Source organism: Tympanuchus pallidicinctus, unplaced genomic scaffold, assembly GCF_026119805.1.
Source record: "Tympanuchus pallidicinctus isolate F22 unplaced genomic scaffold, pur_lepc_1.0 scaffold5, whole genome shotgun sequence".
NCBI lineage: Eukaryota > Metazoa > Chordata > Aves > Galliformes > Phasianidae > Tympanuchus > Tympanuchus pallidicinctus.
In genome coordinates, this window is record NW_026294769.1 from 71,157,064 (window position 1) to 71,182,274 (window position 25,211).

A 25,211-nucleotide genomic window follows, 5' to 3' on the forward strand; every position below is an offset into this window, starting at 1 on the left:
TTTTTTCCTGAAATCATGCTTTATTTAATACACTGTGAGGTCTGACATCCATAAATGCCAAGAAAATCATTCCTATAGCAAAGGTGGATTTTACCTTTTCCCATCTGAATTGTGCCTACATTGATTCAGGCTGAGGTTTCCATACTTGCACACAAAAGACCCACCAAAATTATGGGTGCCATGATGAAATAGAAAGAGGACAGTAGCTCATAGATTGAGCAGACAGCCCACCCTGCTCCTTGTAACATCACAAGGCAGTGGCACTGCTACATTTCTCCATACTGTGTTTGTGATGTGTTGGTGGTTGGATTAGATGATCTGAGTAATCTCTTACAACCTTAATTATTCTATGAGTCTACTCTATTCTAAATAGCACCCATCTGGATCATTCTTCACAGTTCCCTGGCTGCTGACTGGGTCCCAAGTGAGTGCAGTGAGAATGCAAATGTCTGCAATTCACAGGGTCATCACTCCCCCTCTTTCTGTCAGCCCTGTGGTCAGAAAATGGGTTCCATGAACAACCACACATTCAGTACCCTGCACTATTCAGTAGGTGTCATAACTCACAGAGGGAAAACAAAGCTATTACTAGATATTAGAACCTTAGAACTAGGTATACACACTGCATACATTCAAGGTCCCAGGCAAAAGGATGCTCTTGTTTTGTTTGTTTCTATAGGTACTGAGAAGCACAGTTCCTTCAGAGGGCAACTCAGAAGGAACTCAATGCAGATTAATTGATTAACTCCTGAAAAAGCTGGTCTCTTCCTACTGTTAGAGGGGAAAGCTAAGGATAAGCTAGATACGTATCAAAGACAAAGACCACAGTTACATTCCCCCAGTGTTTGCATGGTTGGGTGCACTCCCTGGATCTGACACATGTTCAGGTTTGCATCTAGGCGAATAAAAGGTATTTGCCTCCAAACTCAGGCCTCTGATGACCACGAACATCCCTTATGAACACCCATCTGGGCCATACAGATGTCCATACAGAGCATTAACAAGCCTGGGCCAAAATGTGCCAGAAACCATTCTAGAAGTTTACCATCACAGATGAGTACATAACATTGCCTCCAGCCACATTTATGGTTTCTAGCTCAGATACAGCCTTTAAATATCATCCTTTGCTAAGAGCTCTGTAATAAAGATCAAAAGGTGTCACTTGTGAAAAAAAAAAAAAGAAAAAGAAAATGCTGTATTCATTTTATCGTCACAGGTCACCAACTTTACATGCATTTATTTCACAAAAGAAAGTAGGAAGGGACTGATTGCAAAGCCAAAAAACACAACATCCTATTTAAGTCAGGACAAAGGAAGTGGGGGGAATTTTGAAATTTGTAAATGCTTGAAGTACTTTCAAACCTGGTGAAAAAAAGGAAAAAAAACTTGAATAGTGCTGTCACAATTTAACTTCCATCTTGCACCACTTACACCTGCATCATGCCTACAAAAGTGAAAAACATTGTTTTTCCATCAGTGTGGCAGGCCATGCTGTGTACCTACATCCCTAACAGCTTGCATATAAGAGTCTCACTTTTCTCTTTTTGACACAGTCCACTACATCTCTTTATTTCCAATTTTAATCTGTCCAATGCTCATGATCTTGATTCAAAGAAGGACCATGTTGCAACTGGTACTCATACCTAAACAACCATGGAGTGACAACTGCACAACGACAACACAGTGTACACTAAACAACCCTATAGCCCATTTCCAGGTTCTCCTATTCTAACCTATCAGTAAATCTCCACCAAAAGTTCTTAGTGGAGCTTTTGAACCTTGGTAAGCACTTGTCTTTCCAAGAGAGATCTACATGTAGGATTCTCTGATAGCCTTTCCCTCTCTAAGATGCCCACACAAATTCAAGAAAGTTGTTGGATGGCTGACAGCAGACAAATATTGTCAAGAGGACTGATGTAATTAGTACCATTTAAACGAGCAGCCTCCAGAATTAATTTGCACATGCTCCCACAGGAATAAGTGGCGCTATGGGAGCTATGAATATAGCATCAGGCCTCAGCACTTTCAGGCTCATTTGCTTGTGTCTGCCCCTAAACAAACTAACAGACTGTGTGCCAAGGAACTTGTCAGCAAACAGCACAAGGTTTTGAGGAATGTAATTAGCAGCAGCAGCACTTTCCATCCAGACTGTGAGCTGATTGCTGCTCTGGGGCATGAGCCCATCCCTTTCTGGTTCACTTATCTGGGGCAAAAGGCAAAGCTTCACCTTGCAAAATCCTTGGAGGTGTTCAAAGCCAGGTGGGATGGGGTCCTAGGCAACACGATCTAATGCCTGATTTAATGGTTGCAACCTCATTTGTTGTAAGAGGGTTTGGAACTAGATGATCTTTGAGGTTAGCTTCCAACCCAAACCATTCTATGGCTATGAATTCTATGATTCTATGAAAATCCACTAGAACTCAAAGAACAACAGAGATTCCCCTGAGTGGTTGATCATCACCTTAGCAAATATATTGATGATGACCTATAAAGCACACAGTGGAATGACATTACAATGTTGAGTTGGAGGTCATCCCCGTTCCTACTCTGAGCACAGATGGATCATGTCACAGATGTCATGTCATTAATAACTGTTTACATGGCTGGAGAGTGACAGGACAAGGGGGAATGGTTTAACTAAGACAGGAAGGTCTTAGGTTAGAAAAGTTTTTCACACAGAGGATGGTGACACACTGGAACATGTTGCCCAAGGAGGATGTGGATTGCATGAAAGGCTAGGATGAATGTGGCTCTGAGCAGCCTGATCTAGTGACTGGCAATCCTGCACATAGCAGGGGGTTGAAACCAGATGATCTTTGAGTTCCTTTTCAACCCATGCCATTCTATGATTCTATTATAATAATTCTATATATTACATATATTTGTATTGAATTACAAGATAAAATTAAAATGCAGATTAATTTATGCAAGTTTTCACCATGGAATCTATTACCATTATAATATGCTTCTAATTCAAACACAATAGACGAAACTACAAAGGAATCTGTAGACAGTGTCTGTGGAATCCATGAATGGTAGCGAGAGGAGGCTTAAATATGTTCTACCACACACCATAGCTCTGCCACAGCAACGTTTTGGGACCGCACAGCAGAAAAGCTTGACCACTATTGATGCATCCTCATCTTTTTCTTAAATGCCTTGCACTTTAATACAAGTTAATTATACCTATCAAGGTAATGAACAAATATGACTTACGTGGTCCTTCAGAAGAGCTGAGCTGAAACATCTGCACTTTGTATTTTTAATACTTATGAGAATCAATACTACATGTGCAAGTATCGATTGTAGAAACAGGAGAAGAATCTTTGCTAACATGGATGGATCTCATGGATGGATCTCTCTTATCTTTTTTTCCTGCACTATTAAACAAGTAATATGGAAACATCAGCAGATCTCACAACAGGGAGACGGCAACAAAAGTAGAAAAAAAGAAAAAAAAAGCTAAATCTTCTATTGCAGTGGCTGCTTTTAGGATGGGCTCAAATGTTGTAAAATGCTTCTGACAGGACACAGAAGATGTTTTCATTTCACTTGTTTTTCAAAGCACACAGCAATTCTGTTTGTCCTGTAATTGAAACAATTGAGATTGAAAATAAACTCAGTGCAAAACTTGGATACACTGTCTCTCCTAGAACAGGAACATTACAATATTTCTGCTATAAAATCTTATCAATCTCACTTACACTCAGCACTCATGAAAGGCACATTCCCTAAATGAACCCAATGGAGAAGTAAATCTATAGATCTGCTGAAGCAGTCAGTTCCTGCAGCCAGCTAGAGATACAAACCCATCCATCCACTATCCTCATGCGTGCAATTACAAAGAGACAAGAGTACAGAGGTTCCTAGGACAAGCACCGACTAATCAGTGATGCCCCCAAAAAAAAGCAAATGTAGAAAGCAAATCCCAAGAAAACCAAAAACTTTACTTGTGAAACCTCTACGAAAACTTCTCCAGAATAATAATGAGAAATCCAAGTGTGACATTCTAATACCTCAGTATGTTTCCAAGACCGAGTTAATTAGAAGCAACTTGGTTCAAAGCTCGTGCCTTTGGAGTTGATCAATAAATGCACACTAGTTTGTATTCAAATATCTTTCAAGAGAGATATATAGCTTAAGGATGTGTTTAAAAGGGACTCTGACTAGTGTTACTTTTCTGGTGTAATTATACAACTGCAGATTGAACAGTATCATCTTCCATGTGGGTATTTTTTGGTATACTGTAACAGCGGCTCAGTACTCAAATCTTCAGCAGTGTAATTATATCACAAGAGCAAAGCCAGGAAATTTCCATAAAAATACAAGGCTTCACTCCGGTTAAGAGTTTCTGTTTTGTAAGGAATTGTACCATCTTTGTGAAATAAAGGGTTTTTGAAGACAATAAGTGACTTTAGTTCCCTCTTAGAAGAAGGAGGATAAATTAGCATCCTGGCATGAGGGACCGGTGCACCTGGTGGATGCCATGGCTTCAACCACAAGAAAACACAGGCAACCTCCATCCTCCCCAGCAATACATGTAACATGCCTGGCTCCAGAGTGTTGTTCACATGCTTTTCAGCCCAAGCTATAGTTTTCAGGCCTCACTTGTCCCATTTCTCCAGGGCTCTACTGTAGCCCAGCTTTCAGCTTTCTTTAGAAGAAGGGGAAATAGCTACATGGGCCACACATGGACTCACCTGAGTGCTTTTCAGTATGCCATTTTGAATCAAAAGCCACAAATTCCATGTGATTTTTTTCCTTCTGGGGAGCTGCTGTTATGCCAAAGCTGCTTCTAGCTGTGGGACTTTGTGCAATAAAGTCAACAGTTGACATTTCTCCTCTTTCCCCGTAAAACTCAGTGGTTTTCTAGCCTGCAGCCCACGTCCTTCCACTAAGTGAACTGGGCCTGTGGGGAGCAAGACCCTGATCAGGCCACCCAAAGGCAGAGTACAGCAGGAGGCAGCTGAAAGGCTCTTGGCCAGCTTCATTAACAAAAGTGCCACTTCTTCAGTGACAGAGCTCTTCAGAAAACATCCAGGAAGAGCAGAACATCCCCTTGGACTGTCCTTGTGGGGAGAAACTTCAGGGATACCCTTTGAAACAGCACAGGGATGAAGTGATTGGTGAAGAAATGAGGCCTTACACTACACCAGGTACCAGTGAAAGCTGCTGGCCTTCAGAGCTCAGCAAAATCCCTGGATATGCTTCCTTCTATGCTACAGAGATATTATTAAAACTGGCTGAAGAATGCCCAGTGGCTGCTTTCTTACATGCTTCCTTGACTTGAAAAGGGTGATTGGTATCGATGGTCGACATCTTTACTGATTTGAAGACCTTCAGATCTGCGTTTCACAGCTTTGAAACACATCAGCCTGAAATTTCTGACATATTTTGAAAGGTAACTTCAGACCAATATTCTCCTTATCTAAACAGCCTTGTCCACCTCCAGCTCATACATGCCACCACATCCATACTTTCTAAGATGGCTTGCATGAGACCTGGGCACTTCACTTCCACAGACACTTGCAGGAATCTCTCTTCTCAAGCCTAAAAGCAGCTGAAAGGAAAACAAATTGGAAGTGGTTTTGATTATATCTGCCCCCTCTCTTCCTAACTACACAGAGGGTGTTACTTCTGGAGCCTAGATGGCAAGCTTTTGGGGGCCATAAATCAAAGCAGGTACAAGCTGAACTCTGTTCCTTGAGCCAGGTGCACACACTGGTCAAGAACTATCTTCCTCCCTTTTTCTATTACAAAGTTTTCCCTGTTCAGAAATAGCAATTGCTAATTTTGTTAAGGAGATATAAGAGGTCTGAAATTAAGCTTCTTCAAATAAGACAACTGAATAATGCAAGGAGGGGAAAGATTCAACTCAGAACAAAATGGAAACAATTTAAGAGACAAAAAGCACACAAATATCCACCAGCAGCTGCAGCCCTACCAGTTCTCCATACCCCACTCCCCACCAAGAGCCTGTCTCTTGTAGGAAAGCTCCTATTTATCATGCCCTGTGCCATAACACAGGAACTGATGCACTGTGCAATACCCGTGCGTTATCTTATCTGTGTATATGGAATCAAACTGTGCTGTTTTTCTACTAGCTGACCAGCAGAAATACAAATTAGGCCCCCACAAAGATATGCCAGGAAAATAAACCCATGCTATAAAAGTTGCAGCTACATAGCCACAAAAGGAACACCACTGCATGGGCCAATGGGTGACTCCCGAGGATCTACTACCCCAGTGTGACAGTACTCATCTTGAACTTCCTCTCCAGAGAGCTGAACATGCTATCAGTCTGAACAGGAACTTTTTTTTAATGTTGTTTTCATGTTTTAAATAACTGACTTTTTGAACCAAAAAATGGAGCTTATTCATTTTGAAAAAGAAGGTCAAAACAAAACATTTTAATAACTTCAAAACTTTTTTTTTTCATTTCCTCTTCATCAACAAAAACGTATATAATATGTCTTTTCTCAGAAGGTTTCTGTCTTGATGAATTAGCATTCTCTCTGTGACAGGTATTTAATTAAAAGGTCCCCAAACAGTTCTGAATGATTTCCTTTCCCACACAATGCAATGTCCACAAGCTCATGCACGTAGAGCTATATGGTGTGGGAGGCAGATAATTTTATCTGCTGCCCATTAGGAAAGAAAGAATTGAAATTGATGTTTCAATAAGAAATATAATACAAATTGCAGGCAGAAGTACAGCATTTCAGCTCAAGAGCCTCAGATTAGTCCTGAAGGACAACTTCCAGCTGTTGCTCCTACTGCATACTCCTCTCCAGCACCAGATGGAAAGTAGATTTAGCAAGGGTTCTGAGATAGAACTCCTTCCTCTGCAGTAAGATAGAGACAAATTAGCACTAGTGAAGTCATTACCTAAAAAAGTAATTTTTTGATGTCTTGGTAACAATTTAGCAGTTATTTCCTATGCTTTATACAGAGTGTATTGGGCACATAGCAAAGCAAAAAGAGGGAGGAGCAAGGACGGAGCTTGGCTGGGTTGTTCACTTGTCTCTGGACACAAATAGGGCACAATTACAACTCCTTGGAACCGCTAGAGATGAATGGGGCAATCAGCCATTAATTTTATCAGGGAACACAAGAGGAAAGCAACTCTACAGATAGCTTCCCATGGTTCATTCCCAGTCCCTCATGAAAGCCAGAAGCAATGGAGAAGGTGTGTGTGTGTGTGTGTGTGTATGTGTGCATGATGCAGAGGACTGAACCACAGCATCTGTCCCAGACGGGCTATGCAAAAATACTACTGCATGTTTAATTACTAGAGAAGTTTTCTGTTCAGTGAGGTTTGGCTTGCAGTTATGTGTTACTGATGTAGACAGGAAACTGGAAGAGAAGTAATGCTGTTGTAGGAGCTACAATGCATAAGAAAACACCAGCTACTTTTTGGAGGCTAGTGCTTCCCCTTTTAAAGAGAGAGTTGAGCCTTAGCTGAATATGGTGAATGTTTTTTCATGTTTACCTGACTTACCTTACAGAGGCATAGCCTTGGGGAACAGATTTTTTATGCTGGCCTAAAGAAAAAATTGTTTCTGGACAAGGATCACAGGAGGATGAGATTGTATTTGCACGAGTGTAGCAGGGCACTGGGATTTTGTGTCTGAATAGACATGGAATTAACAGTGGTAGAGACTGCTATGGGATTATGACCAGACATATAAAAGCTTTCAATTCATCACTTTCTCATAAGATTATAACTATTCTGTATAATTGCTATTAGCTGGAGCAGTCTAAAACATAAAGTGGCAGAAAGTGTAAGTTCATTATAAAAATTACACAAGATACATAAAAGAGAAGTGCAGGAGATGGAAAAAGAAAGCTAAGGAAGTTAATCCAGGTTTTACAAAACTTCTAATAACTCCAAAACACATCCTGCAAGTTCCAGTGTGGGGCATCTGGCCCTTTGCCACCTCCTATATCAGAGTGCTGGATACAGGAGCCATCAGTTCAGTAAACACCATGAGTGAACAAAGACCTCACCGCCAGAGCTTGTTGGCACCGGTGCCATTCCCACGCACTGCCCCACATCTCCTCTGGAGAGCAGGACTGCCTTCAACATGTGGAGTCTAAAGTGTCCCTGCCTGGCGATGGCACCCAGACCTTTGTCCTCTTCCCCCTCCCTGCTTCCGCCTGGGTCTTTTGGAGGCTTCAGCTGTCTGAAGTAGCCAGGGGTTCCCTCTCATGCTGAGCAGACATCATTGTGCTCTGCCCCAGTGAGCACAACTAATAACCACAACTCCCCCTCCTTTAATTGCGGCTCTGAATAACAGAAAGCAAGCACTAACCCCTGCAACAAAGGCAAGGCTACCCTGACCGCACAACACAGCTGCCACTCACACAGGTTCACACTGGTATTTCACAAAAAACAGTCTGTCTGCATGGAAACGAGCTATCACAAAAAGAGACACAAACAAGCATCAGCCAGCACAAATTCCAGGAAGTCCCCATGGCAGACAGCATGTGTAACTTTCCCTGCACTGCACTTCCTTACCACCAGCAGGCTGGCTACATTATTTTGTCCCTAAATAGGATTTTCTAAGCAGCTGTGAAAGCCCAGAGGAATGACATACATGCTGGTGATGAAAATTACTGCAAATCAGAGGGTGTTTTTTTCAGCTCGGAATACAAAACAGATTGGCTTTTCTGCAGGCAGTAGTAAGAAAAATACTAATTAGTGCTAAGTGTGGTGATAGGCCAACTCTTTTGTTTAGTTGCTCATTCATTAAAGTGAAATTAATCTGGATTTAGATCAATGTAAATGAGCACAGAATGTAGCTAGCTGTCTTGTTCTGTGACCACCCTCCTGCTGCTTTTGCTGATAGCAGTGAAACAAAGCTAAATGTGCATCATAGGACACCACAAACTAAGCCATATCCCTAATGACCAAGGCACAATGAAACAGCAATGTCTCCTGTTACCTCTGCCAGCCTCCAAAACTCAGTTTGATGTTACACAGACATTCAGATGAACTGAGGTTAATCTTGACAAGGCTCACAGAGAATAACTGGAGAGAAAGAAAAGGAGACAGAAAAGACAGCTTGCCTCAGCTTGCCTTTTCTGGAGAGGTCAAAGATAGCTTTGGCTTAATAAGAAGTGATGAGCCTTTATATATAATATGTCACAGTCTTGGCTTTGGCTGTGAGGTGCCCTAAGTTTCTGTATTTCACTTGACTTCTCATCCTAGCAACATTTCAGATTAGACTTCACAGTTCACTGAAAATTCACTCAGAAGACACCATTAAGGATGTGATATACATAAGTTATATGATGGCTATGCTGCTAAAGGCAACAGAAATCAACCACTCAAAATGAGCTGAGGGAAACTCCATCCACATTCCATCCACATGTGTTTTGGAATCACAGAATCAATTCTGTGATTCTGTGATTCTAAAACAGAAGACCAATGCTTCATACTCAAACACTTGGTATACTAAGGGGACAGACTCCTTAGCAGAATCTTCTTGTGATAGTACAAGGGGAAATGGTTTCAAAATAAAGAGGAGATTTAGACTGGATGTAAGGCACAAGTTTTTTTTCAGTAAGGGTGGTGAGGCACTGGAACAGGCTGCTCAGTTGTAGTGGATGCCCCATCCCTGGAGACTTCCAAGGTCAGGCTGGACAGGGCTCTGAGCAACCTGATCTAGCTATAGGTGTTCCTGTTGGAACAGAGGAGTTGGACCAGATGACTTTTAATGGTCCCTTCCAAGTCAAACAATTTGATGATTCAATGATTCTGTAAGAAGTAAGACAATGCAGGACTGAGTCCTTTTCATAGAATCATAGTGTCATAGAGTGATTTGGATTCCTCTCGAATTGCTCCAGTGCTGCCTCTGCAAGAAGCAGGCAAGTCAGAAGATACAGACCCAGAAATCTTGGTGAGAAAGTGTGAACTGTCTTCGGTGATCACCAGCGTGAGCACATGGCCTTTTTCCCTGTGAAGTGTTGGATATGTGGCACTGTTTTCTGTGCCCCTAACTGATTCAGGATTAGATACTGATAAACACTGTGGCAGCCCTCCAGGCCAAAACACAAGAAAACCACTCTATTGCCTTATGTACAAACAAAGTCTTCAATTTGTCTCTAATCATCTCCATTAGAGCACAGTTTGCCTTCTAATCAGGGATGTGTTTGCTATTTTTCCTTCTTCCCATCTTCCATTCATGTGAGGATACTCAATACACAGACATAGAATTAAACACTCCTTCAAGCAGAATCTGAAAGCTCAGACCTGCTGTGGTAGCTTTTTGTTCAGATGAAACCATGAAGTTAATTTATTGGTAATCTCTCAACAAAGAGCTTTTCTCAGCTCTTGCTATCAAATTATTGGAATTTACAGATATAGGAAACCCTGACCAGCATCAAGGCTTCACAAGCAAGAAGAATTACAGGCATGCATACGTGAGCTATGATGTCATGGCATCACTGAGACATGGTGGGATGGCTCTCATGACTGGAATGTAGGAATAGATGGGTATAAATTCTTCAGGAAAAACAGGCAGGGGAGAAGGGGAGGAGGTGTTGCCCAACCATTCAAGGCCAGGCTGGATGGGGCATTGAGCAACCTGGTCTAGTGGGAGCAGTCCCTGCCTATAACAGAGGATTGGAATGAGATGATCTTAAAGGTCCCTTCCAACCTAAACCATTCTAGGATTCTACAAGTCTATGATTCTTCCACATGACATCAGACTTCACACGTCCCACCTACTAATTCCCAACAGGGAATTAAAATCCTCTTCATGAGAAGAAAATTCTGCTAAATCCAGGAGTTTGAGACCAAGCTGGGCAAGACCATACCTCTTAGAAGGGCATCAGCCTGCAGTTAAATGACTCTTAAGTGACAAAAGGGACTCTACTTTTGCTCTTGATGATGCTGTCCCTCAAAGATTAAAAAAAAAAAGAAAAGAATCTCATGTGTCTCTTGAGAAACCTTCAGTTTCCACTTCAGTAGTGCTGAAGGAATTCTGCTTGTCATGGTGTTTTCCAGAGTGGTTATGGTCTGGTATGTTATGCAGAGGTTGTGGTTGACTCCACAATCTCCATAAGTGCAGCAAATTTTAACATAGCTGACCAGACCTTTGTTTTCATGGTTCTGTACTTCTTCAAAGGCTTAGATGGTCATATTTCCTAATATATTATTCTACAGGTGGTTTGAGAAATTTGATCATTAGCAAGACTGGTGTTTAATGTGGCATGAACTGGGTGCAAGGTCATTTCTAACTCCAAATAAAACAGTAACATGAAGATAAGATTTAGATTCAGCCCAAAGCAAAGAATGATACAAGAGATTAGCAGTCTTGTTCTAAGGGATCTAAAGGAGAGCTTTAAGAAAAAAGGGGACAGACTGTGGGAGGATTTGTTGTGGTAGGGCAGGAGGAAATGATTTCAAACTAAAGCAGGGGAAATTTAGACTGGATATAAGAAGTTTTTTTACAATAAGAATGGTGAGGCACTGGAACAGATTGCCCAGAGAGGTGGTGGATGCGCCATCCTTGGAGACATTCAAGGACAGGCTGGACCAGGCTCTGAGCAACCTAATTGGACTTTAGGGATTCATTGTAGGAGAGTTGGACTAGATGGTCTTTAAGAAAACCTTCCAACTCCAATGATTCTATGATTCAGTATTTTCAACCATTTCCTTAGACCAGGAAAATAAAATAAAATAAAATAAAATAAAATAAAATAAAATAAAATAAAATAAAATAAAATAAAATAAAAACAGAACACACAATCTATTAACTTACTAAGAATATGTTACTGGCATCGTGTTAGTTCAAATCTAATGAAGCTGAGAAACTCCAGAGAGACTCCAGAAGCCTTTTAACAAACATGGAAAGATTAAAGAGAGAATGGCAATATTATCTCTGGCTAGTAAAGTTCTTTTGATGAAAGGACAAATTTTATCCCTGGTCAGAAGCAGGCCTTGAATTGTGAAGCACATTCACATCACTGTAATTACTGAGTGGGAATGAATTTGTACCTATATATTTATAACAGCAACACAAGTCTAGACTATAGGCATGTTTCTCTGCTGATCTTAAAGGAGGGCTAGGCAAACAGCTAAGGATAGGACAAAGAGTCAGTGGGCCTATATTAGAGGTAGGAACAGTGCCATGTCTGCAGGACCAGGACTCTCACATTAAGATATTTCATACAATTATTAAATAAACACAAGTTTTCATCATAAAGTATCTGTCCAGGAAAACATAAAGCTCTGCATGGGGATCCAATCTATTATTTGCATTAGCTACACATACATTAACTGCTAAGTGTAATTGCTTTTTAATTAACATTGCCATGGTGTACATTATTAGCTGGATCATACACCACTTGCAGTTGGATTTCATCTCTTTATGCTTCACTTTCACTGAAAAGAGCTGCCACAGAAGAAACAATGCGTCCAGTATGGAAGGTTAAATGCTTGTAGGAGGATTCTTAGGGGAGTAAACATGGTGTTTTATTTTTGTAGGTGAAATATAACATTTGACACCTCTTCAAACATCACCCCAGCACAGTTCCTCTTCAGCTACAAACCCAAAAGTGTAGCAAGACTCAAACCTGGCATCCAGCCTTGATACTCCAGACTTGGAGTGAGATGAAAAGCTTCACGTACAAGCAGGAATAAACTGACACCCAGAGACTGGTTTATCTTTACTGACGCCAGCTGCTTTTAATATATTGGATGTATATGACTGTATTCTCCACTGTCCCCTTCAAAACTGTATAATTAAACTACCACTGATTCAATGAAAACTCTGTGCTATTCTGAAATGAGGATGTTCTGCTCCCCCTGTGGGAGAACAGACCCACCCAGCATGAATAGCACGTTTGGCCACCCATGTGGTTTACATTCCCTAGTCTTTATTTGCATTTACTGAAAAAAACCTCTTGATTCACTTCCAGTTAGATACGTACATATTCACACATATATACATTTAAAAACAAATCCTTTAGCAGATGCCGAAAAAAGAAGCGAGTGCAGAAGAGGATGAAGCACGTTTCACAGAGGAGCTTAATTTCAAGCTAGGGTTGTGAAACATGCTTGAGTTCCTTATCAATGGCAAGCCTGGAAGGGCCTATATCCACAACATAGGCATCTTCCACTTTCTCACTTTATGTGGGAAACCACCCAGCCACAGGCAGAAGCTCTGGGGGATAAACAGATAAAGTGGGGAGCAGGCTTGGTGCACACAGCCTCGTGGCCCTCTGGTGACATCAGGTAACTCGGAAGCTTATGCCAAAAAAAGGGTGGACAGGGAGAGAAAAGCCACAAACTAACCAAATCTCTTCGTGGCTATGAATGTACTGGCATAAATTTATCTGCTCTTGTTGGTGCTGTTCCCTCTCCTCCCACCGCAGCACAGATTTACGGGTAGAAAACGCTTTTCCTGAAAAGCTGTTTTTCTCCTGTACATTTTGTGGTGAAGGGAAGGCAGTTATTGGGAAGGAAAAGAACAAAAGATGAAAGGGCCAGCCCTGCACGATTACAGCCTCATGAGTTCCTGCACTGCTCCTGAACTGCACCAGCACCAACATCACCCTGGTGTGGCACTGAACATTTCTGTTTATCAGAGAAAGGACAAGTTAGCAGAAATATAATCTGGAAACCTATAGAAACAGTCAGGGTCCACACAGTCCTGGACTGTGCTGAGCATGCTAGCAAAGTGTAGGAACATCACCCCCATACCCTATACACCCACATATATTCAAGGGTGAGGAATGAATTCCTAAAAATAATTTCTAAATTGGCTGCTCGTATCTTTTTTGGTAGTAGGAAAAGCCATAGTTTAAGCCTGAAACAGTTGGATCTTACACCAGGCCTGTGCGTCTTATTTAGGAGCACCAAGCTTCCTGCATAAAGTTTTTCCCATAGTGGAGGGAGCTGCACCATATCTAAAAGCATATTTGTGCTTTAACAACCCAATAAAATGGCCAGTGTGGTGAGGATATTACACAAACCCAGCTTGCATAGATGGGATGAGGAATGTGGGTGGCTCTTTCAGCAGCAGAGATGTTCCTTCAAGATGAGGTTCAGAACCTGCTGAGAAAGGAGACCTGTGCTGCTGGTGCAGTGTTTGAATAGCATAATCCCAGCATGACATGCATGTCAATCCTGTCACTTCAGTTTTTCTCTGCAATCTTTTAGTGCCTGCTGCATGACCTTAAGAAAACCGTTGGATATGCTAGAACTACATCAGGTCCAAAATAAATAGCTGCACAATGCTGCAGAAAATCAGTCTAATACTTTCTCTGAGGTTTTGCCTAATTAAAAAAATTATTATCTTACTGCATTACTAGTCCATAGAAAATGATTTACAGTGAGATATTACTGAGGATAAACATAAATGAGTGTAACTACTCCATGCCCTAGATGAGAGCCACAGAATCAATCTTCCTGCTTTAGCAATAATCTAAACTGAGAGCAGTTATCTTAAAATAAGAAGTTAAAACAAAAAGGAAACAACTTATTGTAGGATCCGAACAAGGAATAACTTCCTTGTTCTCATATGATCAAGACAAAGGTTTGGAAATTTCAACAGGGTGCGTAACGTTTTACGACCTTGGCATGAGCCCATGAAAATCAAATAAAAAAGCTGAAACTTTATTACAGCAAGTAAATATATGTACTTCCAAAGCCAAGTTACTTGAGATGTGTAACCATCTCAAAATAATTGGTAGAGCTGAATGTGGTCTGGGGGAGTAGCAATTCATCTACTAACTCCATTTGTTTAGTAGTCCTGTCCTGTGCTTTATTCCCACACTCTCAGCAAGTACCCTGGATAGTATTTTTAGCTAAATAATAATATGCAAAAGAATTTACAGTAAAATAAAAAAATAAAAAATGCCCTCCCACTAAGATAAACTGCTAATCTATGAATGATAAAAATCCTTGATTCTGAACCTGCCATAAATTAAAAGAGACCTCATACCATACAAAGCTGTGAGCAGGAAAAAATTGAGAAACACATTATAAATGCAGTATTAGTCCCAGGAAATTAATTCTTCAGGATATTATCAAGGCCAAGAACAGCTGATCAGATAGGTAAAAAAGCCAAGCATTAGCTGCTATGCTTAATAAAAGAAGTAGGAAAAAAAACAAGGGAAACAAGATAGAATTTTCAAAAAATTTGTAGCTTGGCAGATTTTACTCTCATCTTTAAACTACTCTGTTAAGAATCAAAATGCACATTTCATTATTCCATTCCAGTTCTCTTTGATAGCCTGGAGGAACAGTTAGCAGATACCTCCCTAAGTATATTGATTTGTAACTAACACAGTAAATTTTCTGGGACACTTTGCCTTTTTTTCACAAGATGTTATATACTCACAGTTTAGGAAATCTCATGACATATGAGATACAGCTGAGATAATGATGACTTTCTTCTGGCTTCATGCTCTGTTAACCTTTTCATTAATGCAATGAGGTTGGCACTAATAGGACATGAGTCTAGAAAGAGGCTGTGTCTCTGGAAGGGGAGTGTGAATGCAGGTTCTCCATAAACTACACTGACAAAATATACAGGAAAATGAAGTGTCAAAAATGAGGAAAAAAAAAAAATTTAATCATGTAAGTGATTTTCCCTCCCAAAATGCCCAGGCCCATGTCCAAGTGACGTTAGAAGATTCCCAGGGATGGAGGCTACACAGCCTCTCTGGACAACAACCTCTGCCAGAGCTCAGCCACCCACACAACACAGTACAGAAGTGGTTTTTCATGTTTTGGGAGAACCTCTTCTCTTACAATTTGCACTCAGTGACTCTTGTACTGGCACCGGGCACCACCGAAAAGAGTCTGGATCCATCTTCATTGCATTCTTCCTTTAGGTATTTGAATAAAAAAAAAAAAGATTGTTGATGGGAATTTGAGTAAAGAATTTAAATTACCTAACTACATACTTGGGCTCAGTGATGATTCAAAGCCATTTTTCAGAGTTCAAAGTTGAAAAGGCCCACAAGATATACTCACAGTTCTTCTACCAGGCTTTTTCACTAGCTCTTACATGTGAAGTCTTAGCTTGCTTGTATAGGAAGATGTTTGGAATGGACCAGTAACACGGACTTGCCAACATGTGAACTGGTCTGATCTTTCTCATTTTGATTCCAGCAGAGAGATCCATTTATGTTTGGATCTGGCTTTATTACAGTGAAAGCCTGAAAGATCATTGAAGAGGAACAGATTTGTGGGCCTGTCTTAGTTTGCAACCTTCCTGCTAAAATTAAGATGTAAAAAAGGTGATCCTTAGTGAAGGTTTCTTTCAATAACTTTAATTAAAATACCTGTCTCCTTCTCTGCTACTCTTAATTGTATTTTAGCCATTTGTTGCTTTTTAAAGCATTATTTCCTTGCTATAATGAGTGAACTTATTGGAGCAGGTAGTATCACAGTACACTTCAAATCAAGAGCCAAATTACCTCAATGCTTAGGAAGAAACACAAGATAAGGGAGAGGAGAACATTCTTTTCACAAATGTAATCACTTCTGCACATGGTTTAGGGATGAAGTACAATTCAATAGAACAATCATTGAATGATTAAGGTTGCAAAAGACCACTGAGATCATCTAAACCAACCATCAACCCATCCCCACTGTGCCCACTAGACCATGTCCCTTGGTGTCATATCTACCCTTTATTACCCTTTACATATAGCAATACTTGAAAATAGTTTTCTGACCTGGTATATTGTCTCCTGCAACTGCACTGATATCATGGCCTCAGATAGCTAGACATTGGCTGTCAATATGAGGAATACAAGCAAGTTATCTAAACTCTCTTGAAAGTTAATGAAAAGAGATAGGCACTCAGAAACTGAATCATGCCACTTGTCTTGGTCAGTCTTCTTAGAAAGGATGAATAACTCTCTGGATGTGTCTATTCCTTTCTGCTGACTATCAAAAGAGTCTAGACAAATAACTTTAAAGCCACTGAAGTTAGATATGAATCCCACAGAAGCTACTTGAAGGTAAAGCTACAATACTTGAAGGTGACGCTATTGTTTAATTCAATTTGCAAATCTCAGTTCTGATCCAACACCTGTTTTAAACTCAGTAACACCCACAATATTTAGAGTGATTTGTGAAAAAGTATTAGTACGAGCAACTAAAATTCTGCAGCACCTTCCTACTTCTGTCATAATAGCATTGCAGTCAGAGATATGTTTTCACTGCCAAAAGTAAGAGGCTTTTATAGCAAATAACTAATATATGTTATCCATCTTGCTATAAAAACCTAGGGGGAAAAGCACAGGGATTTTGACTGCAGTGTAGCTAGACGAAGTCTTGCCCAACAGTGGTGGATTGGTTGATCTTGCGTAGTTACACTGCAGTAAAAATGTCCTGTATTTCATCTTCACTAGGGCTTCAACATGTTATGGTTTTTTGTCTGCAGCACTGTAAAAAAAAAAAAAAAAAAGAGAACTGATGCTTCGAGCTGAAAGAACATAGCTTTATTTTTCAGAGTGTATATAAACACATATGGGTATATATGTTTGTTTGTAAGTATTTTTCAGTTTCCTGGAGTTTGGATCTAGTTATGGTCAAACTAACAATTTTTACTATTAAGATGTAATGAAATGAACTGAGTTTTGAAACCCAGTAACACAAAAGGCTACTGTTTGACAGTTTAAGAACATCAAGGTAAAAAAATCACTGTATTCAATTGATTCAGCCATTTTTCCTGAAAGAAACCTCTTCTATTTCTAGTCAGCATTAGCATTATTAGTACTTGCAGTTCCCAAAACGGAAAGCATATTGAAGAGTTTTTTATGCAGAATTCCAGTACACTCTCCATGATTTGCAATAACATTAATATCACAGGACTCATTTCAATTTCTTATTTGCATTTTAAAGAAACTGTTTACTACCTTACCAAAAAGCTAGATGTTCAAAATCACCTCAATGCTTTTTGTTTTACATTATAAACAGATTAGCAATTTAAAAAAGAATATGGCTTCTGGGTGTAACTTGTAGGGACCTTGATGGGATTTAAACACCCTACAATTTACTAACAAAAATAGTCTACCAACTTAACCACAGTGTGGCTCTACCACTGGGGAAGAAATATTCTCAGCAGGTCAGTACATAGCAATTGAATTTTATCTGTTGGCCCAGCTCATTTAAAATAAAATTAGGAATTAGGTTCAATGACCAAAAGGACTGATAAACTTCAGAAACTTTCCAAAGAAGAAAGTATGAATCACTTCATGTTATCAAAGAATCAAAACCGTTTGAGTTGGAAGGGACCTTTAAAAGTCATCTAATCCAAACCTCCTGCAGTAAATAGGGATGCCCACAGCTTGATCAGTTTGCTTAGAGCCCTGTCCACTCTGCACTTGAATGTCTCCTGAGACAGGACACACACCTGTGCCTCTCTACCTTTACTGAGGCACTGCTGAGTGCTGGATGAAAAAGGAAATAATTACTTCATATGAGTTTGAATTCAAGTAACAACCCCTGGGTGAAGATCTCTGCAGCAGAGAATCTTACATGTATCAGAGATCTACCTAGAAAACTACAAAATAAATCCTTAGAAATTCAAATGACAAGCTTTGCTTTAGTCCTGGGCACAGACATCCTGGTCCTCTAAACACAGATCAGAAAGACACAGAACTGGAAGAAGAGGCATCATAGAATCATAAAGGTTGGGAAGGACTACCAAAACAATCTATACCAATCATCAAACTATCATCAACATGCCCACTAAACCATGTCCCTAAATGCCACATCTCCCTTTTCTTGAATACTTCCAGTGATGGTGACTGCACCACTTCCCTGAGCACCCTCTTTCAATGCACTGTGACTCTTTCAGTGAAGGTCAGATCAAGGGTCTGTAAATTAAGCGGGTAAAAAAGCTTTGGCTGCACAAGAGAGCTATTAGCTTTCCAAAGGACACCTGGCAAGGGTTTTCTCTTCATCTATACATTCAGCATGTTAAGAAAAACTTGTAATTAAAACTGAAACCTCAGAGGTTTTTGTGTTCCCTGCCTTAGCCTCCTGCTGAGAGTCTGAATACAGAGGTCCCTGTCAGAGTTTATTTGTTCTGCTGAGGGTTCCTCACTGGTCCATTAGAAAGGGAACACAAGACAGATAGGGCTGTCCCAAGGACAAGCCCTTTCTTTCACCCCATCATTTGGAGCCCATTGTAGCTGACAGAAAGCCTCCCTCTGATTGCATTTGGTATGTATTGGGCTCCATGGCCTCATTTTTGAAAGTGCTGAGCGCTCTGTGCTCCTGCAAAATCAATGAGGGCTGCAGGCAATGCTGAGAAACAAGGTGCTAATAACTTTGAGCACATGAGAATATGCGACAGCTTTTTGTCTATTCCTATTTCTGCATTTCTCTTTCATTCCTACACTGTTTAGGAATGGCTCCCATAGTTACCATATTTTTCCTCTTTTTGTTCACTAAATAGCACATTATTTTTTCATAAGATGTAATTTCTCCTGCCACTGAGACTCGTACTTTTCCTGATTGTCTCAATGTTTCTTTCTAATGTCTGGGACTTGCTTTTACTTGTCATAAGCCTAATCTTCTCTCTGCCTTTACAATTAGTTTTACTGTACATTAAACATTGTTCAGAGAGATTTCTTTTCTGAAAAGCAAGAAAGACTATTTCAAGCTAATACAGATGTTTCATTCGACTAGATTCTATGATTTTGGATAAGGTATTGTTGGCAGTTCAGAGATTCATTGTTTCATGTAAAAGTTTGTCTATGTTTCAAGATACTATTGTTACTTCAATGTAACTGATAAAGAAAGAAACTGGAGATTTAAAAAAAAAAAAAAAAAAAAAAAAGGCAAGTGCAAAAGATTTAATTGATGTCATTTTATTCTATCTCTACTTTCAGAATCTCTTGATAAGGTTTCCAGTGGTTCTGTTAGAAGATAAATTTTGGAGCAGGTTACTTTTCTCAGCTGTGTCGAAGAAGAATAGAAGTAACTCCATTTTCTGCCCTGGAGTTGCTTCTAAAACTATGTTGCATACTGACTGTTGCATCCATACTTTTGTTCCCTAAGTAAAAGGCAGGAACAAGATCACATCTGCTACAAGGCAGCACTGGAAGACAATGCGTGCATTTTCCAGCACACAAAGAAAGAAAAGCAAATTGATAAATCACTTTCCAAAGCTGTAGCAGAGTTGGTACAGCTGTAGGATCACAGAAATATCAATGTGCTGCTTGGAGGGACTGACAGCCACTTTGTGTCCAGCTGGGAGCAGTGGCCAGCTCCCCCATCTCACCTATTAGTAATAACTATGGCAAGTGAAAAGTCTATTTAATGTAAAATAGAATCATGAAGAGTTAGTCTGCGGTGGACTATTTTTGTTAAACAGGCAGTGTACTCAAGGCAAAGCATGCTCTGCTGAAGCCTAGAAGCTGAGTTTGGGTGGGAAGAACCTGTCTAGCAATCCACTTTGTAGCAGAGTACCAGCTCACATTATAGTGAGGATTCTGCTCAGCTTTCTGAAGTCTTTAGCTAATGTTGTATAGTCCATCAAGCTAGTACGAATTAGCAACGTACCAAAAGACACAGCACAGCTCTTCTTCCCATCTTCAGTTACTTACTCTCACTTTGTGCCAGTTTCTCCTCTGAGACAACAAACAGCCATGTGGCTTCACAGTGAACTAAATCTGAGAGAAAACTAATCCAGGAAAGAAAGAACATTCACTGGCTCCCTGCTGTTGTTCATAGCAGGGCCACTTAAAAGCCTGTGCTGACAGATGGGAGAAACAAGCAAGGAGGAGTAAGACATTTTTAGCAGCAGGGCCGGGTTTAACTGGTCGTAAAAGAGCACTGTTGCTAATCTCAGAATAAACCTATTCATTTCAGAGTCACAAGCAAAATAGGAAGTTATTTAAGTGTTGGAGATGTTACAGTAGAAGAACAGGTCTGCAGTCGCAATCTGGGAAAAGAGTTTCTTCTAAATAGTCTGTGGAGGAATCAACCAAAAGTCACTGCTCAGCTCCTGAGCTCTGGTACTTCACCAGTTCTGGAGTTATTTTTCACTAATTCAATAATTTTAGACAAGTGTTTGGTGTTAATCACAAAAGAATGCTGGAACAGAATAAAAGAATATCCTTGCTGTGTCTGCTAGAGCTACAAACCAAGACAGCAAACTGTCCTTCAACCAATGGCAGAAGGTAGATCACCACTAGACCTATCAGTCATTTTATATCCTGCCAGGCCATCACCCATGAGAAGTGAAAGTTTTGCTCCTTTTTCAAGCAAAATATAAATTGATAGCCACATTGCTTGAACGTACTGTTCAAGCAGACAAATGTACAACAACCCACTAGGAGTGCAATCTGTGGCATGTGTGATGTATACAGGAGTTGGAGGCACAACAGTGAGATTGACCCCATGGGACATATGGTGCTAATGAGACTTTAGCCAGTCTTCTAGACAGCTCAGATTACTCTAAAATACCCTAAAACACTTCAACCTTCTCTGCACCCAACATGGATGAGGGTGTCACAATTTTTTACAAGTAAATGTATGGCATGCCCTAAGTTCTGCCCACATGACAAATGTTCACATTTGTGGAAGGTCTTTACAAGTGATTACAACAATAAAAAACAGCTTCTAAACCCCTCTGCAGTAAATCCAAGGCTTGGAACTACCACAAAGCCAAACTTCTGGAGAACACAAAGACTATGAAAGGAAGAGTAGACTGCAGATTCCCAAGTCTACAAATTCTGTCTCCTTCCCTATTCCATGATGTCTAATGCAAAGCTATTTATAAATACTTCTTTTTTTTTTTTCTCAGTGAAACCTCAGAGGACAACAAGGAGTAAAAAGTGCTCATGTCATCAGTTAGGTAAGTACTGCTAAGTGCTGGTGTGCTCAGATATTTCAGTACTCGTGTATGATTCCATCATACTGATAAATTTCTTAGGAACTGTCCTATCCTCTATCCTCTAGCATGTTCTCTATATATGAGATATTTTTTAATATTAAAGTTCACAAAGAAACAGACTGCTTTTTTAATGCAAATTCCTCTGCAAATATGTCATGAACTTGAGGAAGTTGACTTAAACAACTCAAGAGTTTAAGTATTTTGAATGGTGTTCAAGCTTCTGCATGGAAGGTTGGAAGCATTTTTGCATTTAGAAAAAGAGCTATGGTACTATTGGACTTACATTTTATGAACTGCACACACAACCCAAAATCAAAAGAGACAAGTACAAAATAGAATACACTTTATGAATCATCTGAACATGTGATTGCTTTTGAGACTTGATTGCAGGAGTTGGTATCTGCACTGAAATTAATGATGAAGTATTGGTACCTATCAGATACTGAAATATTTCAGCTCTAGCTCATTATGCTTGCTAAGATTTGAGACTGATTTAATGACATAGTCCTTTAGTCTTCCACATACTTATAGAAGAGCTCATAGTGAAAGATAAAACAAGCTCACAGGCTACTGAAAGCTGATTGTAGAAAGAGCTGCATTACAAATACAACTTACTAATGGTCATGGACCAACACTGAGCGCAGTACTTCCTTAGAAAACATCTGCTTGTGGTTCTCCTATTACTAGGTGTAGAAAAAAATAATTTTTAGCAGAGACTATAGCTGTCATGCCAAATTTCCTTTCAAACTGCGAAATTTGAACTTTGCAGTAGATTAGAGCTCAGAAATCAGCCTGAAGTTGCCAAGTCACAGGCTTCTCCTTTATGGAGTCAGAATGAGATCAAGAATGTTTTAGGAGAACATTTTTGCTCAGTTTTGCAAACAGCATCTTATCACCTGTCTTGCTTAACAACAACAGAAAAACGGATCCAGAACACTGTAATCAATTTTGTTTAAGAAACAATTATCCCTGACCACATGTGGGTGTTCTAGGGCACCACTGCAATGTCTTTCTTACTGAAGTTAACATCCAGAGCTACCAGATCTATGTCAGGTCAACAGCTTTAGCTTTATATATGCACTAACATATCAAGTTCAGAATCAGATGAAACCTATATTGAATCTGAAACAGTTGGCTGTGTTTGACAAGCATAAACCTTCTATTTACCTACCAGAAGCAGATGCCAGTATATTTTTAAATATTCCATAGCTGCCTGTTGTTACCTAAACAACATATAAGCAGAAACTCTATTTAGAACACATATCTGGAATTTTTAACAGAATACATCTCTCCTGCTGTCCTGTGAAAGAATCACCCATTTTTGCCTTCTAAATATAGTCCACAACATAGTGGAGACTTTTGTCAAAAATATCTCCCACTGCCACAACATCTCACTGAGTAGACATGTTATTTTTTTATTCTGTCTTGCTCATTTCCACAAGATCAAATAGCAGCTAAGAAGTTAAAAATGAACATAATGGCATGTTCTTAGCAATAAATTCAGTCAGATATAGCAAGATGGGATGACAGTGTCTAAGACAGACATCCAGTGAGACCAGAGACAAGTGATTATGAACAGCTGTTGGCATGAAATCCTCTATTGGCAACTCTGCACAAGTCTTCCCTCGTAATATAGTAATAAAAGACTGGAAAACTCATCACTGGTCAGTACAACAAAATAATTTCCCCTCTATCATTTCCACTCATTGATTCATGTCTCCCAGGAGCTCACCGAGGATTGCATCTATTAAAAGTCTAGGCTGGCTCTGATGATACACACTTTTATCTCAGCACTTAGATAGCATCTTGGCATATGCCCTCATCATGTTCTCCACCTACCAGTGGTTTGTATCTTCCTGTTTTATTCAGAGTTGTCACATTGAAATTACAGATTGTTAACCACAACATCTATTATAAGTCTTACCTTCTAAATACGTGTAAGATATAGCCCTTACAGTGAACTCTTCTTCTGTTCCCAACATATTAAAACAGCATTTAAAAGTGACACAGGCACCAGAAGAGACTGGATTCTGCACCAGCTCCCTCTCATCCTCCAGAACAGTTCCACTTCACTATTCAGAGAATAAAAAAAGGTTATCCAGTGTCTATGCTAATATAGGACAGGTTCGAGCTCCAAGTATAGTGAGAAGGATTGAGGCCAGATATTGAGCAGAAGTGTCTTCTACCAAGGCTGGAATGAAGGATCTAGAGATGTTGCAGCATCTCACTGGGATCTCTGAATCAGAAAAACACCCACTAGGAACACCTTTTGCAGATCTATTTCTTGTAACTGCTGTGGATGTGGTAATCATGCCACTGTAAAGACTGATACACTTAAAGGCGGCTGTGTTTACTGCCCTAGTTGTTAACTCCCCTTTCTATACTGGATCCACTCCTCTCAAGTTCCTCATGCACTCAGATGGTTATTTCCCCTGTGTCACTGCCAACTATCTTACACTTCATTATTCTGCCTGAATGTCCCTCCAAACGTACACATTATCCACTCCGTGTTTGTTCACCTAACTCCCTTTCTCTCTGCTCCCTCTTTAATTAATAATGCTCATTGACGACTGTCCGATTCCCTTTGTTCTTACATAGAAACCAATCCATACAGCAGTCAGCTTTCTCCTTAAATTTCCCTGTTTCTAATACAACTAAACTTTTTCCTTTCATTTACCCTTTCAGAGGCTTTATTTCTCCACACCACACCTACTGGTGAAGGCGGAAACAAACATCTTGGAGAGTGATAATTATCACATATGGATGAAATATGCTCCTAGTAATCCTTTGGGATCTATTGAGGAGTGACAAGAACATGTTTGTGAATGTAGCATGGACTCAGAAAGCCACAAACAAATGGCACTGTACTTTGTCAAATGGGCAAATGTTTTCTTGAGAAAGCAACAAACAGGTAAGAAGTTCTAAAAGCAGTTTTCCTGGAAAAGAAATGTGACAGATTTTCAAAGGAAAATTAGAATTTGGTTGTTCAGCAGTTTCAGTAAGAGGTTGTTTGAGTTGTCTGAGTATATCCACCAAGAAGGGCTTACCCTGCCTTATTCTACTCTGGTCATAAGTGTATAATTACATACATTTTCAAGAAGAAACATTCAGCTCCTTCAATCTGCAACGTGTAGTGAATACCCAGCATGATTTTCACTTGTATCTCACACCATCTACAAGCATTTTTATTCAAGCAGCAAAAAAGCAGTCATATCATGACGTTGTGGGGCAACATCACCAGGCCTAGGTCTACAAGTGCAACTCTTTATTTGAGAAGCACTCATAAGTCCAGAGCATTACATTAACACATTTTTCTTGCAACGAAATGTT

The 25,211-nt window shown here is 39.9% G+C and overlaps 1 protein-coding gene and 1 long non-coding RNA gene across 2 annotated transcripts in view; one reads left to right on the plus strand and one right to left on the minus strand.

Annotated features, from left to right (window-relative positions):
* LOC128090871 (uncharacterized) overlaps window positions 1-25,211 on the plus strand; it is a 579,571-nt gene that overhangs the window by 258,672 nt on the left and 295,688 nt on the right. The gene's annotated exons all lie outside the window — the stretch shown is intronic.
* COL22A1 (collagen type XXII alpha 1 chain) overlaps window positions 1-25,211 on the minus strand; it is a 225,347-nt gene that overhangs the window by 169,253 nt on the left and 30,883 nt on the right. The gene's annotated exons all lie outside the window — the stretch shown is intronic.